The sequence below is a fragment of the Oryctolagus cuniculus genome, chromosome 4 (assembly GCF_051225735.1).
Source record: "Oryctolagus cuniculus isolate XC-2025 breed Fujian yellow rabbit chromosome 4, ASM5122573v1, whole genome shotgun sequence".
Classification (NCBI taxonomy): domain Eukaryota; kingdom Metazoa; phylum Chordata; class Mammalia; order Lagomorpha; family Leporidae; genus Oryctolagus; species Oryctolagus cuniculus.
Genome location: NC_142870.1, coordinates 93,952,182 through 93,964,978, shown reverse-complemented (window position 1 = coordinate 93,964,978; position 12,797 = coordinate 93,952,182). Strand labels below are relative to the sequence as shown.

Genomic DNA, 12,797 nt, shown 5'->3' with positions numbered 1-12,797 from the left:
TTGGAGGTGCCTTGCTTCCTTACCTTGTCATGTTTCCTGTGTCCCTGTGTTGATGTCTGCACAGCTGGGTATTGTTCCTTATTCTTTCTGCAGTGGTTTCATTAGGAAATGCTCTTTTTTGTTAAGATGGAATGCAAGATGTCAGTGGGGGAGTTTATTGGCTTTGGTTCTTGGTGAGCCCAGAAGTCTAACCTCTGAGGGATTTTTTTTCAACTATAATCTGTGTCAGCAGTGTCTATGGTGCCATAGTATTCTAATCTGCAGCAGTTTGTGGAGGTAGTAGCATGACTTTGAAGTGAATGTGGGCTTCCAAAAGTGAGTTCCCAGAGAGTGGGGATTCAGTCACACTAGGGCGTGTGATGACAGTAGCCATTTTCCTGGTGCAGGGGAACACACCAGGTACAGTTCACTTGTCCTGCCAGGGAAGCCTGAGTGATGCTGGGACTTGTAACACCAAAAGCTATGCTTTGGGACTGTGTGGTAGGGATGGGAGAACTTCCCCAGGTCCTGCATCAAAAGCCCTGCTCTCAGCATTGGAGTATGTGAAAGGCTCCTTGTCCCTGTGCTATGGGTTGAGTGTAGATTATGCTGGGGATGTGCTCTGAGAGGTGTGGGTCTGGAGCAGTGGAATGCAATGAGCTTCTTCTCTAATTCCATCGGGCAGATTCGGGGGACCCCGAGGAACCTAGTACTTACAGTCCCTGTCCTGCTGCTGCAGGGTGCAGTGGGGCCCTTGAACGACAGTTATGCTGGGCCCTCTAGCTACCACAGGTGAGTGGGAGATGCTCCAGGGGCTGTGGCACCAACAGTAACAGTCCCTGAACTTCAAGGCATGGAGGGAGCTGCCCCCAGTTCTCACAGGGCATGCAAGCGTGATGCTGGGCCTTGTGCCCTGGCCATCCAGCAGTGTGCGCTGAGAGATGCAGAGGGAGACTTCCTCAGGTGTGGGTCCTCTGGGGTTCTTTATGGCTGCAGCTAGAGCCAAGCCCCAAGAAGCTGAGGAGAACATCCCCCAGGGGTGCAGAGCAGGTGAGCACAGTTTCAGAGGTTGTGCTTGGAAATCCCACAGCTTCAGGATGCAGGAGCCCCTCTCTCTTCCCTGGAAGGCACCCTGTCTCCTGCTATGGCGCTTCTGCTGTGGGGCTGCTTGCCGCCCCCTAAGGCAGAACAGAGTTTAGCAATGGCTATAACAGCAGCGTGAGGGGAGAGGGAGGCAATGTGGGTTTCTGCTTTTGGGGCAAAGGAGCTGCTCAGACCCCGTCCGCTTTCTAGATGGATCTAAAGTCAGTGAGGACAGTGGCGCGCTCCCAAAGCTAGGGCTGCTGGTCTGTAGCGTGGCAGGGGTTACAGTGCTTTCCACTTATTTTCCCCGGCCGGCCGGGTGACGTCCCTCCAGCCAGTGCACCAGTAGGAGCTGCAGCCTCCTTTGTTCCTATCTCTCTCGGCTGCCTTTCGAGTCTCCGAGTCTCCATGCTGTTTGCAGTTCTTCCCCCTTCTTCACTTAAGTCTTCCTTTCTCCTGGAAACCTGATCCCTCCTTGGCTACTCTGGCATTTTTCTGTGGCTGAAGCTAGTGCAGAAACTCACTATTCTGCCATCTTGATCCAATTTCTTGGGTATGTATGTATGTATGTATGTATGTATTTTGAGAATACAAACTCCCTGAAAAAGTTGTTTTTTTTTTTTTAAGATTTATTTACTTATTTGAAAGAGTTAGGCAGAGAGAGAGAGAGGTCTTCCATCCACTGGTTCACTCCCCAGTTGGCTGCAACAGCCGAAGCTGCCCTGATCCTAAGCCAGGAGCCAGGAGCTTCCTTGGGTCTTCCCACACGGGTGTAGAGGCCCACGCACTTGTGCCATCTCCAGCTGCTTTCCCAGGCCATAGCAGAGAGCTGGATCAGAAGTGGAGTAGCCGGGACTTGAACTGGTGCCCAAATGGATTGACGGCACCAGTTTTACCCGCTACGCCACAGCACCGGCCTCGAAAAAGTTTTTATTAACACACAATAACCCAACCATACAGTTTACATGATTGAACTGCATCCAATTTGTTTCATTGTGGCCTGGAGTTATTTTGTTTCATCAGGTGGAGAATAGTGGCTAGACTGGAAGAGGAAACTAAAATTAGAGAATGAGACTTCCAGAGTTTAGGCCTTTGAACACAGAAACCTCTCGAGACAGTAGCAAAGTAACAGTGAAAATCCTGAAAACCAGCAAATAATCAAAAATAAATGAAATAATACCCAATTGTCACAAAATGCTTTTTCTTTGCATTGCGCTAAACATCTGGTGCTAATTTTTTTTTAACAGCCTACAATCCCATGTTGCCAGCAAATTGTAGTTGAGGCATACAATATGACACTGGAAAAGGGAATTATTTCTTCTATGAAATAAAAATGTTAAGGGTTTTGAGTACTGTCAGCACCTTTGTATACATTGTCAGTAATTTTGAAAATAAATTTCCGCGATGTTTTTTTTCTTTTTTCATTTCTTAACCTTACCCATCTGAGCAGGAAAGCTTTCCTATCCCACTGAGAGATCTCACCCGCCAGCCAGAAAAATTTGGTTAACTCGGGGCCGGTGTTGTGGCGCAGTGCGGTAAGCCACTGCCACCTGCAGTACCAGCATCCTAAATGGACACCAGTTCAGGTCCCAGCTTCTCCACTTCTGATCCAGCTCCCTGCTAATGTACCTAGGGAAGTGGCAGAGGATGATCCAAGTGCTTGGGCTCCTGTATCCATGTGGGAGACCCAGAAGAAGCTCCTGGCTCCTGGCTTTGGCTTGGCTCAGTCTTGGCCTTTGTAGCCATCTGAGGAGTGAACCAGTGGATGGAAGACTGTCTCTCTCTCTGCCTTTCAAACAAAATAAATCTTTTTAAAAATTGCTTGCCTTACCTCATTACACAGAGAAAATTCAGTAGCTTTCACCATCTCTGCTTTTTTCTTAGAACTGCAGCATCAGAATTCAATGGAATAAAACACAAGTTTCACTTGGATTTTCCTACACCTCTGTGGTCTATTATTCACGACTAATTTGAATTCTTCTCTGTATTACACTGCTTACCATATTTTGAAATAATTTGTTATGTCTCTGAAAGAAACAGCTACAACTTTAACTTCTACTTAAAAATGTAATATTTAGTGACAATTCTGGTTTTTAAAGTTCTTTAGATCTCACATATGATATACTGTCAGCTTTATAAATGTCTTTCCTAATAAAAGCTTCACTTTAACTTATGAGACCACTGTTCATTAAAGAAGAAGAAGAAGAAGAAGGAGAAGGAGAAGGAGAAGAAGAAGAAGGAGAGGAAGAGGAGCAGCAGAGTGGACCTGTTGGCATCTGTGGGTATGTAGGCAGATAGAAAACCAGGTTCCAACACTTGGCATTTTGTTGGTATATTCACACATAAATGTGGACACCGGGAAGGTATCTGCTATAATGCAGGCAGCATTGGTGTCTTTTGGCATTGGTGCCTTTTCAAAATAGTGAACGCTTGGTGAACTTTCAAATGAAATCCAGGCAATGTTTCCTTGATGCATGTGGTTGCCACTTCATAGGAAATTTGGTACTTACCAAACCTTGCATAAAACAATAAGAAATGCCATATCTCTTCACTTGTAAAATACACAGATTTTTCATATCCATAATTCTAGGCACAGCCACATTTTAGAATCAAATTATAAATAGGTTTGTCACTATATGGTGAAGACCTGGGGGACCTAGGAGCAACCTTTGCTGTGCCAACCTGGCCCCACCAAACGTCAACAATAACTCCTGCACATTATGACCAAAAAGTAGGGTGGGGGAAATATACATTTCCAAAATACCAGTGGGAGCCTTCTGTCACCCCACAGAGAATAGTTGTGTGGAGATAAAAATCACAGATCTGTGGTTTACAATCTGAGTGACATCTGATTCCCATAAAAATACAGAGTCACACGCACATGATTGGGATTGTCTTAAGACCTCTGTGGGCATTCCAAGATGGCAGAATAGCGACAGGACAGTCTTCTCTAGGCTAAGCGAAAACAGTTTTTTTAAAAAAGTGGAGAAAGTGCATTCTCAGGGGAAAGTTCCAGTGGAGAATTTGCGGAAGCAAGAGTGATACCACGGATCTGTGTGGAAGGTACAGACACGCAGCAATGAGCATGGACACACCAAATGACCCCAGCAGCCCTGAGCTGGAGAAAGCGGCAGTTTTGGAGAGCAAGGTGAGATCAGCTTGCAGCGGCCCATGCCACTGCTGATATAGCCAGAGGGAGACCCTAGCGGACTGCACTGTCTTAGAGTCTGGCCCAGAGCCCTGAGGGGAACAGGGAACCCACTCACCCAGAGAAAAAGAAAAAAGACATGTCTTTTTCTCCCCACACCCCCCACAACAGCACCCAACAGCCAGGCATAAGAGGGTGGGTGCTGGAGCCAGCACTGTGGCATAGCGGATAAAGCTGCTGCCTAAAATGCTATCATCCCACAAGGGCACCAGTTCAGGTCCCTGCTGCTCCACTTCCTATCCAGCTCTCTGCTATGGCCTGGGAAAGCAGTGGAAGATGGCCCAAGTCCTTGGGCCCCTGCACCAGTGTGGGAGACCTGGAAGAAGCTTCTGGCTTCTGGCTGTGGATCGGTGCAACTCTGGCCATTGCAGCCATCTGGGGAGTGAACCAGCAGATGGAAAACCTCTCTCTCTCTCTCTCTCTCTCTCTCTCTCTGTGTGTGTGTGTGTGTGTGTGTCTCCTTTTCTCTCTATGTTACTGTGACTTTCAAGTAAAATAAATAAAACTTTTTTTAAAAGAAGAAAAAAAGCAGTGATGCCATTGTGTACATTGGTAGGTAGCAGCTGCTGCGACTCTTGTGTGCACACCCAACAACTAGCAGTGACAGTCTCCATCTTGTCAGCAGAGGCAACCACAACAGCTCAGCTGCACCCACCCAGCAAAGGGTGGAGAGAAGGAGCCATTCCAACGTTAGTACCATCTGCAGAGACCCTTGTACAAACCCAGCACGATTGTGGAACAAGTAGGGCTGTGGCCAACAGGTATTGTGCACATGTATGACCCATGAATTTTACCAGAGGAAAAAATCCACGTTCCCCACTGACTGTGAGTCTAGCTGGGAGGATTTACAGGGGCCTGACCACCCACATATGACTGTGAGGTGTCTACAGTCTCTCAACAAATCACAGGCTCTGGGACTTAATCCACCTAGTGGAGCACCTCCAAGTAGCAGGCTCTGGGAACCTGTCAGCCTCCCTGTGGAGGGATAGGCTAGCAGGAGCAAAGTGGATCCTCTGCACCCTGTGACTGTGGAAGCCCTGGGTGCTGAGACTGTGAGAACACTGTGGCTGCATGAGAGGACTCAGGGTGTAGCTAGGTCTTTGGGCAATCACTGTGAGAAGTGCCACTTGCTCAGAGCTCCCTGATTGCCTGGGATGGCTCACTACAGCAGAATCTGGGCTCACACTGAGGATCACACAGATCCTTTGTGCAGTCCATGTGGAAGTACAGATGAGTTTTGTACCTGCTGAGGGCTAACACTGGGGAATGGTCACCTTGGAAGAGAAGAGGTGAGGATGTGATCAAGCCAACAGAGGTGACCATAGTTCCCCCTCTGTAAACAAGAAGAGATCTACCACACCCAACTTGGGTATCATCCTTGATATTTGTCCCACCCTAGAGCACTGACCAGAGTTTTCTGGCTACACCCAGTACACACTTCTGGGTATTCACTGAAACAGCAGACATTCCACTAAGCCACAGAGGAATAGTTCAAAGATAAAAGCCATCAGAGGGAAAAACCAATAAGTATCTCTACAGATGCCTAAAAATAAATGCAGAAATTCCAGAAACAACATTAAGGAAGATGATATAACCTCTCGCAAATAAACACAATATTTCAATATTAGAATGGGAAGATGAAGAGATTGATGAAATGCCTGAAGTGGAATTCAAAAGATTAATCATGGAATTACTCAGAAGAAATCAGAAGCAAATCCACTAATTAAAGAAATCCATACACAACATGAATGAAAAATTTTCCCACAAAGAGAAATAAAAATGAAATATTAGAAATGAAGGCCATAATAGATTAAATAAAAATACAGTGGAAAGCCTTAAAAATACACTTGGTGAGGCAGAATAAAGGCTATCTGAGCTAGAAGACAAATCTCTGGAAATTTTTCAATCAGATGAAGAAGGAGGAGGAGGAGGAGGAGAAGGGAAAAAGAAGAAACAATAATAATTAGAAAACTAAAAACCAGTGTTGGAGATTTATGGGATACTATCAAATAACCCAACATATGTGTCTTAGGAGTTCCTGAAGGTGTGAAAAGAGAGAATGGATTAGAAGACCTATTTAGTGAAACAATTACAGGAAACTTCTGCAATTTAGAGAAAGAAGGGGACATTCAAGTACAGGAAGCACATAGAACTTCTAATAGACATGACCATAAAAGATCTTCACCATGACACATTATAGTCAAACTCTCTGCAGTACAACATAAAGAAAAGATTCTAAAATGTGCATGAGAGAAATGCCAGATTACTTTCATAGCATCTCCAATTAGACTCACAGCTGACTTCTCATCAGAAACCCTACAGGCAGGAAAGAATGGAGAGACATAGTGCAAGTCTTAAGAGAAAAAATTGTCCCCCCAAAATACTATACCCTGAAAATCTCTCATTTATGAATGAAGGTGAAATAAAGACCTTGCATAACAAACAGATATTTAAAGAATTTGTCACCACTCTTCCAGCCTTATAAAAGATGCTTAAGGATGTGCTACACACAGAAACACAGAAAGATAGTCATCATTATGAAAGAATGTGAAGACAGAAAATCTCCCAGTAAAAGGCAAAGGAAATCCAAAGTAAATACTAGGAATATTTATGGAAAAATGGAAGGACCAGGTCATTATTTATCAATAGTCACCTTGAATGTAAATGGCCTAAACTCCCCAGTTAAAAGATGCAGATTGGCTGAATGGATAAAAAAACAATATCCATCTATTTGCTGCCTACAAGAAACACACCTCACCAACAAAGATACATGCAGACTGAAAGTGAAAGCATGAAAAAATATGTTCCATGCTAACAGAAAGCAAAAAAAAAAAAAAAAAGGCATAGCCATCCTAATATCAGACAAAATAGACTACAACACAAAAACTCTTAAAAGAGACAAAAAAGGGCACTATGTAATGATTAAGGGCTCAATTCAACAGGAAGATGTGACAGTAATAAATGTATTTGCACCCAATTACAGGGTGCCTGGCTATTTAAAAGAAATGTTAATGGATCTAAAGAGAGACATAGACTCCAATACAATAGCAATGGGGAACTTCAACACCCCACTTTCATCAATGAACAGATCAACTAGACAGAAAATTAACAAAGAAACAACAGAGTTAATCAACACCATATACCAAATTGACCTAACTGATATCCACAGAACTTTTCATCCTACAGTTGCAGAATACACATTCTTCTCATCAATGCACGGACATTTCTCTAGAATATACCATATTTCTAGGCCATAAAGCAAGTCTTAGCAAATTCAAAAAATCAAAATCATACCATGTATCTTCTCTGACCACAATGGAATGAAGCTGGAAATAAACAACTCAAGAATCTTGAAAATATATCAAACACATGGAGACTGGACAACTTGCTCCTGAATGAACAATGGGTCATAGAAGAAATCAAAAGAGAAGTCAAAAAATTTCTGGAAATTAATTAAGATGACAATACAACATATCAAAACTTATGAGATACAATAAAAACAGTTTTAAGAGGCAAATTTTTAGCTATTGGTGCCTACATCAAGAAATTGAAAAGATACCAAATAAATGAGCTATCAATGCATCTCAAGGACCTAGAAAAACAACAACAAACCAAACCCAAAATTAGTAGAAGGAAAGAAATAATTAAAATTAGAGAAGAAATATATAAAATTGAAACCGAAAACACAATACAAAATATCAGTGAAATGAAGAGCTGTTTTCTTGGGAAAAAAAAAGTGGGGGGGGGGACAGAATCAATAAAATCAGAGATGAAAAAGGAAATGTAAAAAGAGATACCACAGAAATAAAAAGAACCATTACTACCAAGAGCTGTATGCCAACAAATTGGGAAACCTAGAAGAAATGGATAGATTCCTGGATATGACCAATCTACAAAAGTTGAGTCATGAAAACATAGAAAACCTAAACCGATAACCAAAGCAGAGAATGAATCAGTAATAAAGACCCTCCCAAAAAAGAAAAGCCCAGGAACGGATGGCTTCACTGCTGAATTCTAACAGACATTTAAAGAACAGCTAATTCCAATTCTTCTCAAACTATTCAAAACAACTGAAGGAGGGAAGCCTCCCAAACTCCTTCTATGAGGCTAGCATCACCTTAATTCCTAAGCCAGAAAAAGATACAACAGAGAAAGAGAACTAAAGACCAATTTCCCTGATGAACATAGAGTCCTCAATAAAATGCAAGCTAATCGAATCCAACAACACATCAGAAAGATCATTCATCCAGACCAACTGGGTGGGAGTTACCCTTGGTATGGAGGGATGGGTTTAACATTCACAAATCAATAAATGTGATATATCACATTAACAAACTGAAAAACAAAAACCATTTGATTATCTCTATAGATGCAGAGAAAGCATTTGATAAAGTGCAACATCCTTTCATGATGAAAACCTTAAGCACATTGAGTATTGAAGGAACATTCCTCAACACAATCAAGGCAATTTATGACAAACCCACGGCCAGCATCTTATTGAATGGGGAAAAGCTGGAAGCATTCTCACTAAGATCCAGAACCAGACATGGATGTCCACTCTCACCACTGCTATTGAATATAGTTCTGGAAGTTTTACCCAGAACCATTAGGCAAGAAAAAGAAATCAAATGATACAAATTGTAAAGGAAGAAGTCAAACTATCCCTAGTTGCAGTTGACATGTTTCTATATTTAGGGGATCCAAAAGACTCCACTAAGAGACTACTGGAACTCACAAAAGAGTTTGGTAAAGTGGCAGGATATAAAATCAACACAAAAAAGTCAATAGCCTTTGGGGGCCAGGGCTGTGGCATAGTGGGTAAAGCTGCCACCTGCCGTCCCTGCATCCCATATGGGTGCCGGTTCAAGTCCCAGCTACTCCACTTCCAATCTCTACCATGGCTGGGAAAGCAGTAGAAGATGGCCCAAGTCCTTAGGCCCCTGCAACCATGTGGGAAGACCCACAGGAATCTCCTGGATCCTGCCTCCTGCCTCCTGCCTCCTGGCTCCTGGCTCCTGGCTCCTGGCTCCTGGATCCTGGCTTTGGATCGGCTCAACTCTGGCCATTGCAACCAATTGGGGAGTGAACCAGCAGATGGAGGACCTCTCTCTCTCTCTCTCTCTCTCTCTCTCTCTCTCTCTCTCTCTGCTTCTCCTCTCTCTGTGTAACTCTGACTTTCAAATAAATCTTTTAAAAAAGTTAGCCTCTGTTTCCACAAGCAATGCCATGGCTGAGAAAGAACTTCTAAGATCAATCTCATTCACAAAAGCTAAAAAAGAAATCAAATAACTTGAAATAAATTTAACCAAGGATGAAAATTACAAAACATTAAAGAAAGAAATAGAAGAAGACACAAAAAATGGAAAAATCTTCCATGTTCATGCATTGGAAAAATCAATATCATCAAAATGTCCATACTACCAAAAGCAATTCACACAGTCAATGCAATCCCAACCAAAATACCAAGGACATTCTTCTCAGATATAGAAAAAATGATTCTAAAATTCATTTGGAAATGTAACAGACTCTGAATAGCTAAAGCAATCTTATACAACAATAACAAATCCAGAGGCATCACAATACCAGATTTCAAGACATACTACAAGGCAGTTATAATCAAAATAGCTTGGTACTGGGAAAACAAAACAGACATGTGAACCAATGGAACAGAATAGAAACTCCAGAAACCAATCCACACATCTACAACCAACTTATCTTTGACAAAGGAGCTAAAATCAATTTCTTGAGCAAGGACAGTCTCTTCAACAAATGGTGCTGAGAAAACTGGATCTCCACGTGCAGAAGTATGTAACAAGATGCTTACCTTTCACCTTACACAAAAATCCACTTAAAATGGATTAAAGACCTAAATCTACAACCCAATTCCATCAAATTACTAGAGAACATTGGATAAACTCTGCAAGATATTGGCATAGGCAAAGACTTCTTGGAAAATACCTAAAAAGCACAAGTAATCAAAGCCAAATTGACAAATGAGATTACATTAAGCTGGGAAGCTTCTACACTGCAAAGGAAACACTCAGCAAAATGAAGAGGCAACCAACAGTGTGGGAGAAAATATTTACAAACTATGAAACTGATAAAGGGTTAAAATCCAGAATCTATAAAGAGCTCAAGAAACTCAACAGCAACAAAACAAATAATCCAGTTAAGAGATGGGCAAAGGGGGGCAGCACTGTGGCACAGCAGGTTTAAGGCCCAGCCTGCAGTGCCAGCATCCTGTATGTGTACAAGTTTGAGTCCTGGCTGCTCCACTTTTGATCCAGCTCCCTACTAAAGTGCCTGGGAAAGTAGCAGAAGCTCCTGGTTCCTGGCTTCAGATTGAGCTCAGCTCTGGTGGTTGAGGCCATTTGGGGAGTGAACCAGCCGATGGAAGAAGACCTCTCTCTGTGTCTATACCTCTCTCTATAACTGTCTTTCAAATAAATAAAATAAATCTTTAAAAAAAAAAAAAACAAAGAAATTGACAAAGAACTTTAGCAGGCAATTTTCAAGAGAGGAAATTCAAATGGCCAACAGACACATGAAAAAATGCTCAGGATCACTAGCCATCAGGGAAATTCAAATCAAAACCACAATGAGGTCTCACCTCACCCCAGTTAGAATGGCTCTCATACAGAAATCAAAAACAGCAAATGCTGGTGAGGATGTGGGGGGAAAGGTGCCCTAATCCACTGTTGGTGGAAATGTAAACTGGTAAAACCACTATGGAAGACAGTATGGAGATACCGCAGAAACCTGAATATGACCTACCAAATGACCCAGCCATCCCACTTCTGGGAATTTACCCAAGGGAATTAAATCAGTATACCAAAGAGTGATCTGTACCCCCATGTTTATTGCAGCTCAATTCACAATAGCTAAGATATGGAATCAACCCACATGTCCATCAACTGAAAACTGGATAAAGAAATTATGGTACATATATACACTATGGAATACTATTCAGAAATAATAAAAACTGAAATCCTTTCATTCGCAACAACTGGAAACCATTATACTTAGTGAAATAAGCCAATCCCCAAAAGGCAAAGACCATATGTTCTCTCTGATCAATGGTAACTAATAGAGTACTTCAAAGACAATCTATAGGAATGAAATTGACACTTTGAGATGGGATGATCTTTAACAGCCCTCATCTCAACTGTTGAGAAGCAGTGGTTTATTTTTTTTTCTTCATACTATTTGTTGAACTCTTAGTGTAGGGTTAATCTTATGAGTATAAAGTTAACTGAGAACAGATCTTTGTGAAAAATAAGAATGGGAACAGGAGCGATAGGAGCAAGAAAGGTGGGAGCATGGGCAGGAGGGAGAGGGGGTGGGAAGTGTTCCTGAATCTGTGTATATGGAATACATGAAACTTGTCTACCTTAAATACAATGTAAAACAAAAAGGCCTTCGTGATGCCCAGGCCTGCTTGCCTGTAAAGGCCCTGCTTTAATCACAGTAAGCAGACGGAAGTGCGCACTCACCCTACAGGAACTACAGAATCAGCCAGGTTTGCTATGTGCCAGGCACCATGCATTTCACAACCATCTGAAATAGGCACAGTTGGCTAGTCCCATTTTACAGATGTGGAAACAGGCACAGGGGGCTCAGGGATCTGCCCCAAATCAGAGCTGGTACATAGTGCAGCCGGACATTCTGATGTCAACATGCTGAGGCCTATTTATATGCATATGTAAGAATAACTAAGAGACTGTTTAGGAAGTAGTTGAGCTGTAGATGATGATTTTTAACCTTTGTAAGTTTCAGTTGTGGAGTCCTTTTTTTATTTTGAGCCCATTGCTTAATTTGAGGTCTCAAACATCAAAGTCCTTTGAAGGCACCCAGGAGCCCGCTTCCGAACCTGTCACCTTAAACAGCACTGCCCAGGACTCTCCAACAAGCACAATCACACCTGTTTATTCAGCATCTCCATGCGATCACGGAGACTTGGATACTCACGCTGTCTCTCCACCTGCTTTCCTAATGTGTGTGCGTGTGTGTGGGCGGCAGGGTGTAGATCAAAATCCTGACAATGGCCAGCTCCTAGAGTACCATGACCATGAAATAGTATCTCTAATTTTAGCACCCACTCTGTTAGGGTCAATGCTATTATCTTGAATTATAGATGAGGAGACTGATGTCAGATGATTAAGTAACGTGCCCAGTATTTCATGCCTGGGAAATGACAGAGCTGACAATCCTGGTCTTCTTGGTCCCAAAGCCTCTGCTGCCACCCGGCCCCCAGTGGGCTTGGCTTTGGTGCCTTGGGGCTTCCTTGTCTGTCTGCCCAGCACTCCCTTCCCAGTGACGGAGCTCAGCAGGTTCCCACTTGTCCTGCCGCCCAGGAGACTCCAACACCAACTCTTCCCCTGCAGCGGCTGGCACCTCATTAACCTGGGAGGACTGCGCTGGGGAGCACGGCCAACTTCAGGGAGTTGCTCCAGGCAGGAACTGCAGAGGCAGCAGGATGATTTTCTCAGTGCCAAGCTTCACCAACTGTTCTTTTCCCAGGCACCTA

At 43.0% G+C, this 12,797-nt stretch overlaps 1 pseudogene; it reads left to right on the top strand.

Annotated features, from left to right (window-relative positions):
* The first annotated feature begins 634 nt into the window (after window positions 1-634).
* LOC100356571 (elongation factor 1-alpha 1-like) overlaps window positions 635-12,797 on the top strand; it is a 38,010-nt pseudogene continuing 25,847 nt past the window's right edge.